This window comes from Podarcis raffonei, chromosome 6 (assembly GCF_027172205.1).
Source record: "Podarcis raffonei isolate rPodRaf1 chromosome 6, rPodRaf1.pri, whole genome shotgun sequence".
Lineage (NCBI taxonomy): Eukaryota > Metazoa > Chordata > Lepidosauria > Squamata > Lacertidae > Podarcis > Podarcis raffonei.
Window position 1 is genome coordinate 28,603,952 of NC_070607.1, and position 10,973 is coordinate 28,614,924.

A 10,973-nucleotide genomic window follows, 5' to 3' on the forward strand; every position below is an offset into this window, starting at 1 on the left:
TCTGAAAATATATATAATCTGTGTGAGTCTTTCATTTATAGCCCTTTCATCACTGCTTCTGCAATTCATCAAGCAAAAGATTTTGTCCGTGCTTTGATAAATGGGGAGATTCGGCATTAAACTGAAAAAAGTTAATCCCCATAATCTTAAAAAGATCTTAAGCTTTGAAATAAGTAATCTGCTTTTAGAGAACAAATCCCGTATTTCAAAGTCACATGTAAATATTGCCTTAGGATTGCATATTTGCTACAACGCTCCATGTATTTCCACCATTTTCCAGTGTTTCTAGATCACGGCCAAATGAACAATATTATTTTGTTCTTCTTTATTTTATGTATAATTTACCCGTGTTGCAAATCAATACAAAGAAAACATATCCAGTCATTTGGACCCATAATTCAATGAATTATTTTGGTCATTTGCTGAGTCTTCATAACACAGATATCTGGCAACAGGCCTGGTGCCTGAAGTCAGCTCCCTGTACAGCACGTCCTTGGGGATCCTGCCATCTTTCATTCTGTGGACGTGAGCAAGCCAGTGTAGACATCATTGAGACAGGAGTGCACACAAGCTGGGAATGTGGGCCTGGAAGAGCACATCTTTGTTTGAGACTGTCCTGTCATGTGATGCCCAAAATCTTCCTGATGCAGTTCATGTAGAAGGCATGGAGGCATTGCTCCTGGTGGTTGGAAGTTGCCCACAACTCACTTCCATAAAGCAGCATGCTCATCACGCAAGCCTGGTAGACCTTCATCTTGGTATTGGATGCTACCATCACATTCTCCCATACCTTTTTGGAGAGGTGAGCCATTGCCCTGGCAGCCTTGCCAACACGCTTGTCCGACTCAGTGTCAATGGGGAGGTTGCTGGTTATGGTGGAAACCAGGTAGACAAAATTGTCTGACATGAACACACTTCAGTGCCAATCACCTGCTGACAGTCAAGTCCAGCTGGTGCCAGTGGCCTGACCTTAGATGCCTCCAGGACACTCGGTGTTTCGCCTTGATAGAGAAGAACGTGCTCGTGATGCAAAAGCTGCGATACAAGCACAGGTCAAGCAGCCTTTGTGCATATGAGCATTCATAAAACCCAGACAAATTCTGAAATTCTGAAAACTCGGGGAGAAACTGGATGTGATGTGGAAGATCTGGGATAGGCTTGCTTGATGCAGCTATTCTAGGCTGTATCAACAGAAGTATAGTATCCAGATGAATGGAAGTAATGGTACCACTCTATTCTGCCTTGGTCAGACCACACCTGGAATACTCTGTCCAATTCTGACCACCACAGTTTAAGAAGGATGTTGACAAGCTGGAACGTGTGCAGAGGAGGGCAACCAAGATGATCAAGGGGTCTGGATACTAAGCCTTATGGGGAGCGCTTGAAGGAACTGGGTATGTTTAGCCTGGAAAAGAGGAGTCTGAGAGGATATATGATAGCCATCTGTGGTGTAGTGGTTAAGAGCAGTTGACTCGTAATCTGGGGAACCGGGTTCGCGTCTCCGCTCCTCCACATGCAGCTGCTGGGTGACCTTGGGCCAGTCACACTTCTCTGAAGTCTCTCAGCCCCACTCACCTCACAGAGTGTTTGTTGTGGGGGAGGAAGGGAAAGGAGAATGTTAACAGCTTTGAGACTCCTTAGGGTAGTGATAAAGCGGGATATCAAATCCAAACTCTTCTTCTTCTTAAGGGATGTCATGTAGAAGAGTAAGCATGGTTGTTTTCTCCTGCTCTTGAGGGTAGGACTTGAGGCAATGGCTTCAAGTTACAATAAAGGAGATTCCAACTAAACATTTGGAAAAACTTTCTGACAGAACTGTTTGGCAGTGGAACAGATTCCCATGAGAAGTGGTGTACTGTCCTTCCTTGGAGGTTTTTAAGCAGAGGCTGGATGGTCATCTGTCGTGGATGCTTTAGCTGAGATTCCTGCATTGCACAGGGTTGGACTGGATGATTCCGTGATTCTATGATGCATATTTTGTGTGTTTTTAAGAGAATATTGGGGGAGGGTGTAATTTGATTATGGACATTGTGCTGAGGAGAGGGTTAATCCTTCCCATATTTCTCTGATCAAAACCACTCCTCCCACCCCACCCCCCACTGCCATTAGCAGTGCAGGAGGTGGGGAAGATACCCACAGTGTACCAGTCTTTCCAATTATCCCTCTATATTTGCCTTACTTCCTCTCTTCTCACACATGCACGCATATGCCTGTTCTCTGTGGCACACATTTCACAGCATGGCTATTCCAAGTAGCCTTATGATGTGATATTCCTTCATCTCAACTCCATGCCCTCAAGAGACTGCTTTGATCTTCCTAGCAGTCCCAGGCTGAAGAATGAAAGACACTGTATTTATTCAGCTGCTCAATTAAAGCAACAACACCACACAAAATTCTCAGGATAAACTGAGGAGCTTTAATGATCTTGTCTGGTACACAAGAAGGAACATGAGAAGACCAGTTCAGCCAAAGTTCAGGAGAATGGGAACTTCTTCCCCCAATCTTCCACACACAATAGTTCTTTCCTGTTGGGCAAGGGTATTTACAAATGCCATTGGGGCAATGCTCTTGTTTTTATGTGAGCCGGAGCAAACCAGGTCAGAGTCAGGGAGCATGTCAAGGGACTCAGCTATACAGCTGCAAATATAATATTTTAAGTGCATTATACAAATGGAGCTGGTGAGCTAATGGCAAATTCCATATATATTTTTAAAGTTTTTTTTTTTAATATATGCACTTTCACAGTGTTTTTTTAAATATGTGTAGATTCAGCCAAGCATAGGGAACTGGTGAGCCTTCCAGATGTTGGTGGACTCCGAACTCCTATCAGCTCCAGCCAGCACTGCTAGTATTGGTGACAGACATGCTCAGACACTGGTTCTGAGACTGTTTGCAACATTTTGTATGTGTATGCTTGACTGCAAAATTCTGTGGGGATACTTGTAGGATGCAAATTCTTTTCTGAGGGCGGTTGGAGAATATAAACTTTAAAAGCCTTGTTTCCCCTCGATGTTCAGAGAAACTTGCCTGCATCAACAATTCTGGAACATGGACTGTGTTTCAAATATAAACTTTTATCATTTAAAGTAAATTTTGGAAGTGCCATTCCTCCTCCCTGTTCTCATGCCATTTGAAATCAGTTAGATTTCACATTAAACAAAACAATGTTTACAAACCATGCAGAGGTTTTTTTTAGCTTGCTTGCGAATATAGGGGAATGGCAGTTCATCAGACATCTGGTAGAATGGTTATCCGAGAAACTGAAGCAAGCTTTTAAAAACAGGAGTATGCCTTGAGATGGTGTGTTTTATTTCTAAAGCCCCAGAAGTATGCTTGGCAGGGTACATATAAGTACATTTGGATATGTTTTGCTACAGATGGAAAGTTAGTGTGCCAGCGATCCCATCATCGCTGACTTTTGGCCCTGTTGGCTGAAGTTGATGGAAGCTACATCCAAAAACATCCGGAGGGCAGCAGTTACCATGTGGAAAGTTTTTGGTGTAATAGTGCATTCAGTAATGTAAAAGGTAAAGGATCCCTGGACGGTAAAGTCCAGTCAAAGGAGACTATGGGGTTGCGGCACTCATCTCGCTTTCAGGCCGAGGGAGCCAGCATTTATCTGCAGACAGCTTTCCAGGTCATGTGGCCAGCATGACTAAACCGCTTCTGGTGCAACGGGACACCCTGACGGAAATCAGAGCGCACAGAAACACCATTTACCTTCCCGCCTATTTATCTACTTGCACTGGTGTGCTTTCAAACTGCTAGGTTGACAGGAGCTGGGACAGAACTGTACCCTGTTGCAGGGGTTCAAACTGTCAACCTTCTGATTGGCAAGCCCAAGAGGCTCAGTGGTTTAGACCACAGCACCACTTGTAATCAGTAACGTAATCCCCTGGTTGCCACCTGTATTCCAAACTGGTGCAGTCCAAAAGAATTGCACTACTACAGGCTTTCTTTAAATGTAAACCCCACTGTTGGTACTTTGAAAGCAGACTTTGTGCTTCTGCTGTTGATGTATTTTGGTGTGATGGGGAAAAAAGGAAGAAAACATACAGTGTTATGTTTAGACTGCGTCAATTTTATCAGGAATGTGAAATGGGAATTCCTCCCCCCCCCCCTAGATTTCCAGAATCTCAGCTAGACCATAGACAAACAAGTTGTTTCATTTCTGATTCCTTTCTGACACCAGGGTGGAAGGATAGTTCCGTTTAAACAGTTTGACCTAACCAATTGCATTGAAGGCCCTTAGACAATCAACACAGATGTGAACTATGAAAACCAGGACCGATGGTGGATTAAATTAAAATTCATATTTCAAGCTACATTAAATGTGATGTAAATTTCAGTAAAAGACTGCATTTTGCAAAAGAAAGTTGATAAGGAGGGGATCTTAACATTATTGCTAAGATGATCACACTGTACTAGTTAGTAAGAGTTTGCAAAAATTCTAAGCTACTATGTGTGCATGTGTGTGTATGTGAAAATGTGATTATATGTATATTCTTCTAGAAAAAAGGGTGCCGCTACTCACCATGAAGTTGCTATAGTAAGTGCCAAACTTTTAATCAGTGCTTTTCTTCTAGAAAAAAAAGTGCCAGTACTGTGTACTCGCAGAAAAAAGCACTGTATGTAATCTTAAAGAGATAATCATACTCCGGAATGGTGCTGGACTTGGATGAAGTGTGGGAACTCAGTCCAACTGGATTGATTTCATATTCATCTAGCATTAGTCATATCTTGTAAAATTGTGTAGTGTTTTTAGCAGAAGGGACCTTGAAGTGAGAAAGCTGTCTTCACACACATGCCCAATGCAAAAAAAAAAAGAAGTAAAGTATTACAAAACAGAGTATGTTCATTTAGGTCTTTGAGTACAGCAGCATGACTTTCCCAAATCCTGCTAGTGTGTCAATAGATGGAACCAGAGAGCAATAGATGGAACCAGAAATTTTCTCTCAAGGCCTTGAATAAATAACGATAGCTTGAAGCAAGTATCAGGAACTGAGCATCAGTAAAATTCCTATTTTCAGTTCAGATTCAAAGTTGCCTTCATTTCAAAGACCCTGATTTACAGTGAAAACTTTTAGCAGGGCGATTTTGACAAAACCCTGTTGATCCAGAAAAAAGAAGAAACAGAAGTATACCTTTCAAATGATTTAAACATGGTGCTGTTTGCATGTAATGCTAAGCCAAACTATGGTTTATACAAACTGGATTCCTGGAGCAAAGATCATGGCCACGGTGCCTCTACCCTACTGCTCTCATGCTATCCAGGGCCAAACCATGGTTTAGCTTAGTGTTACGTCTTAACCTGAGCTTAATGTTAGTCTCACTCTAGACAAACTATGAGCTGTAGAAAAGGTTTTCTCTTGGTTTTCTCTAGCACTATGTGCAAACAGAGCCTTAAAAATAAAAGTTATCTGTCAAGTTTTTAAACAAATTATAAGAATATCTAGAACACTGCACATACCTTTGAAAGATTATAAGTTTGTGGGAAGGGGGAGGAGAAAAAAGAGATTAGGGGGCTGTTGTAAAAGTGCAAAGAGGCTAAAATACAGAATAAGAGATCTACACCATTATTAAGAATTTAAGAAGTTTCCTTTTGGATGAGGCCGAAGGCCCGTCTGATCCAGCCTCCTCTTCCCAGTGGCCAACGAGATTCCAAAGGGATTCTTATCAACTGCCATTCTGAGGCATCCTGCCTCCGATTCTTAGATCTTGGTGGTGTTTTTGATTAAGTGACATAAGCTTTCCTCAAGAAAAGATTGGTCTGCCTATGCTGGTGGCATCTTGCCTGGGCTTTCCTATCAAAAGCAACGAAGATCAGACTATGCTAAAGTAATCACCTCTAGTTATATTTTGTCAAATGCAAAAGCTCAGGTATCAAATCACAACTCAAGATTTCTAGCCCACTGCAAAGCTTAGGGAAAGTAGCAGTTGTGGCTTCTAAAAATGTGTAAAACGTGTTAAAATTTGCTTTTCCACCTAGCTGCCACTCCAGCAACCCAGACCAAAGCTGAGCAGAGACTGGCATTGAAATTTCTGCAGAGAATCTGCCAAACACCGAGGGAGAAGGGTTTTAACGCGTGTCTGCACCAGAGACCATTTTGTTCTCTGCACACACACCCCTCCTCCTCAAGTAGGTTGTGGAAGTTTGGTCCCTATTTCTACACTTCTTTCAGAAAACATATGATAGCATATATATGCTGATCACTGATTTGTTTGGCTGTGAGTGGGGAACCGTTTCCCCTCAAATTTGGAAGTCATTCTCTGCCAGCCACTGGACATTATGTAATATTATTGTGGGGAAACTTTGTTAAGAGTTTATTCAAGAGTGCACTCTCAGTAGCTGCTGAAGATTATAATATGGCACAAGAGAGCTTATTATGCCCCAATCGTTGAATGCTTTATGGCAGTCAAAGCCACCATGCAGAATTCACCTTAACATAAAGTTGGTCCAGACTGCTTACTTACATTTTGATGCTGAAAATTTTAAGACCTTGCACAGAGCTGGATTTATTTATACATGCCTTTTTAAAAGCTTCTACAAAACTGGTAAAATTCATTTTTTTAAATGTAGTTTTCTATTGCACTGGTGTACTTCCACATTCTGCATTAAGACAAGCCTTCCAAGTCATTAGAACCCGAGGCCTGAGGGGACAGTTGCTATACCAAGTAACCAAATATTTTTTCCATGTTTTGGACAGCAGCTATAAAAGCAGTTGGCAGTAGCTATATAGAACGTTTGGATTTTTTTCCCATGGGAAAGTAAATAAAAATTAAAATCTAAACATTTAATATTTTTAAAATGTGAGTATATATTTTTAAATTGTATCAGACTGGTGTTTAGCTATTAAAAGCTGCTAATATTTTAATTCCTTCATACTAGATAAGTAGCTTACTAAGTCAGCACTTACATCTTATAGGTGAGTTAATACATATGCATAATTTCCTTCCATTTAAATTAAAAGGAACAAAAGAAAAATGACTACCTTTGGGTTAAGCGGGGCTCAGTTTTTAATGCTAGCCTTCCAGGCGTCACTAAATCCTGACCCATTTTTAATGAAGAAAAAATTAAGATGACACAAATACAGGATTGAGCGTAGACAACTTAATAGAATTTTATTCAAATATTTTTTTCAACAGAAATTGCCAGTATATGCAAGACCATATTTAAACATTCCCTCTCTACCCCCCAGCAGCATTACAGTGAAACAAACTGAAAAGCCATTGTGTATAAAATAAATGCTATATACAAATATGGGTTGTGGTTAACATAGCTTGTCCTATAATTAGGAAGGTGATTTAGCTTGCTGAAATTCTCTTCAATGCAATATATTAAGTATGAAGATGGGAAATAAAGCAGTTTTCAAAAATGCTCACAGTTCAGCTCTGCCATCTGAAGTGTGAGGTAAGAATACAGAAAGGAAACAAAAGGCACACTGTGGCATGCAATAAGGCCAGAATTACCAGCCTTTAGATTTCTTGCTGTTTGTGAAAAATGCTTTGCAAAAAGATTAAAATAAGACATTAATCAAACAGACTTTTTAAATTCTTATGCTCGTGTTATTTAATTCTGAGTTAGTCCGTATTTAGGCAAATGATCACGCCCTCATACCTGTGTGTTACAGCCATAGCCTTTTAAAGAGATCTTCACCTTTCCGAGTCAATGTTATCCATGCTTTCTTTAATAGCCCTTTCCTGGTCTCACTGGTTTTTTAGAAATATAGCACAGAAGTCTTTTTTTGATGTTACTACTACGTATTTCAAAATGCCCAAAAAAGGGGTGCCAACATGGTACCTTCTAGCCGCAGCCAGCTTAATTGTCAGTGATGATAGGAGTGGTAGTCACAAGCAGCTGGAGGGAACTACATCAGCTACCCCTGTGTTGGATGATAAAATAATCCGAGTGGAGGGAATGTTCAAGAAATCAAGGCCGTTCCTAAGTCCATGCAGTACTAAAAAGGTGGACCAACACATGATATAGTTAAAATGAAGAGTGCCAGTAATCTCTACAAGTGTGTTCTCAGCAATGCCCAGTTGGTTTTTTGTTTGATTTTTGTTGTTGTTCAAAAAACAGGTCTTTAAAGTGGAAACAACCAACTTCCTTTTAAAAATAAACAAAGGTGTCCATCAATTTCTGAAACTTTAAAAGTTTTAATATTTTTGTGAATGTTTTATAACTCTTAACACAGTTATAACACATACACAACACATATACAACAATGTCAAGACTTTAAAAGTTTCAGAACAGAGTTCTGGCTACAGTGATTTAAACCATTCCGGTGCCACCGTACACCAACATTAATGACATCTATTTGTGAGATGACTGTTGGCAAGCACAAGTCAGAAGCTGAGTAGGACCAGAACAGAGCTGGAAAGAAGTAAAAGATGACTGAGGCAAAAATCAGTACACTGTAGCTGATTTTGAGATGGGTGAAAGAGGTAACATGAAGGCCAAAAAGCTAATTATGTCCACAATCTTTTCCTAGTACAAATTCCTCAACAGCAGCCACTCTCTCATTGCCATGTTGTTCCAGGTTTGTATCTTTTACATGACAGGAAAGAGCCCCACCTGGGTAGATTCTGAAACATCTAGACTTCGTTGCCCAATGTAGTCCTAAGCATTAAGCATATTTGTGTTCTGTTATGTAACAAAACTTAATCTGAATAATAGAAATCAAACATGAAGCATGTTTCTTGGCATGAAGATGTGAAAAGTACCCCAAATTATTAATAAATCGCACCTTGGGGGGGAAAACAACGCGGGAGAATTGGACCTGTATCAGATCCATGAAAAACACAAAGCTTATTTTTTTTGTTCCCTGAGAGCTATTTAAAAAGGTCTTTGGAATGTAATTATTGTGATGGACTGTTGTCAACATGGTAAGATACTACTGGAGAGATTAACTTAGTTTTGTGGCATTAAGATAAAGTAAGCTATTTTTAAAAAGGAGCAAAGTAAAAAAAAATAGTCAATATAAAATAGCTACAAAAGCACTTTTCTGATATCATTCAACCTGATCTCACGAAATCAGCATATGGAAGTAGATGCCATACCCAAACGCAGTTGGAGCCAGTCATGCAGGGGTGTAGCCTGAGGGGGCCATTGCCCTGGGTCAGTTTTTTGGGAGGGCACATTTAGGCACTCTTCCACCTGAAGGGCAGCTGAGAAGGACACAACATACCATACCATTTGGGTATGGTATCTACTTCAATGCTGCTGAGACATCATCATCATATTTTTTTGCCTCCCCTGTTTATGGTGTAAACTTGTTAGCATGCATTCAGAGAAAATGTACCTACCTTATTCTGCCACGTAACGTAGCATTCCATATGCTGATTTTGGGAGATCAGGTTGAATGATATCAGGAAGCTCCACCACTGCAGTCATGCTTAGAATATTGAAATCAGTGAGATTTCAATTAATCTGATTAATTTATCCCTTATTCATACACAAAGAATGGTACGTTACAGCAGTTTTCCAAAGCACATGACAGGCTGAATCCAACCTACGATAGTTGTACATCTTTCATCTTCTTTAGTGACTTATATAAGGAATTATCTTACTCTCAGATTATCTGGGAGTGTTCATATTACCGTATTTTTGCTCTATAGGGCGCACTGGACCATAGGGAGCACCTAGTTTTTTTGGGGGGGGGGAAATAAAGAATTTTATTTTTTTACTCCCACCAGGCTCCGGAGGCTTGTGGATAGCTGTCTAAAGCCTGGGGCGCGCAGCGCTGCGCTCCCCGGGATTCGGGCTGCTGCTTGCTATCCGCAAGCCTTGGGAGCCCAGCGGGAACTCCCGCTGGGCTCCGAAGGCTTGCAGATAGCTTCCTGAAGCCTGGAGAGCGAGAGGGGTCGGTGTGCACCGACTCCTCTTGCTCTCCAGGCTTCAGCGAAAGCCTGCATTTGCTCCATAGGATGCACACACATTTCCCCTTCATTGTTGGAGGGGAAAAGGTGCGTCCTATAGAGCGAAAATACGGTATACCTTTCTTTATATAAGTCACTAAAGAAGATGAAAGATGTACAACTATACAATCAGTAAGACTTAAATTAGTCCTGTGCTTTGGAAAACTGCTGTAACATACCGTTCTTTGTGTATGAATAAGGAATAAATTGATGTTGCCCAAACATTTTTAAGGTTAGAGTTGGATTATTATTTTTTGTAAAAAAACCTCTACATTATCTGTTAATACTTAAAAACAGCGGTGTTCTCCTTATTTGCTTGTAACTTGACATACATATTTGAAATCTCCTCCCAGTAGTGCATCAGAACTCCAATTGGGGAGATGCAAGAAAATACCAAAAGACAAAAGAAAAAAAAAAGCCAGATATTGAAAATGACCTCCTACATCATATATTAAGGTTCTATTGCTGCCTCAGGATTAGAGACAAGCACTAGAAAACTGTACTTGTGTACGCAGTAATTTCTTACTTACTTATAAACAAAAGTATCATCTCCTGTTGCAAAACACAACTTTGAAATCATTTCCCCAGCATAATAAAATGAGTGGTGTGGTGACAGAGGGAGGGTCTTTGTGAAAACTATCCTATAGTCTTCACAATGACCCTCCCACTGTCACCAACACCCAATCATGGTGAATATGTGAAAAGCTATGGGTGAGATCCAGAGTTGTCTCCTGCTGCATTGGATTACACTTCTCCCTCCCCTCCTCCTGCAGTCAACATCCAATCTGCTGTGGAGGATCCCCCAACCCTCCAATGCAGATTATGAGGGCTGATGGGGAGCTGCAGAGTGGGAGAAATGGTACGTCCTGTTTGCAAATATAGAAGTCCACTTTGCAAGAAGGATAAAACAATTGGATATCACCCTTTGTTTGTTGGTCTTTACAGTCATTTGTTGAAAACTACACAATAAAATGTTATGGGGAAACGACCCTTACTAGACTCGGACAAACTATATATTCACCTTTCCCAGTCATTCAAAACCACGATTACACTAT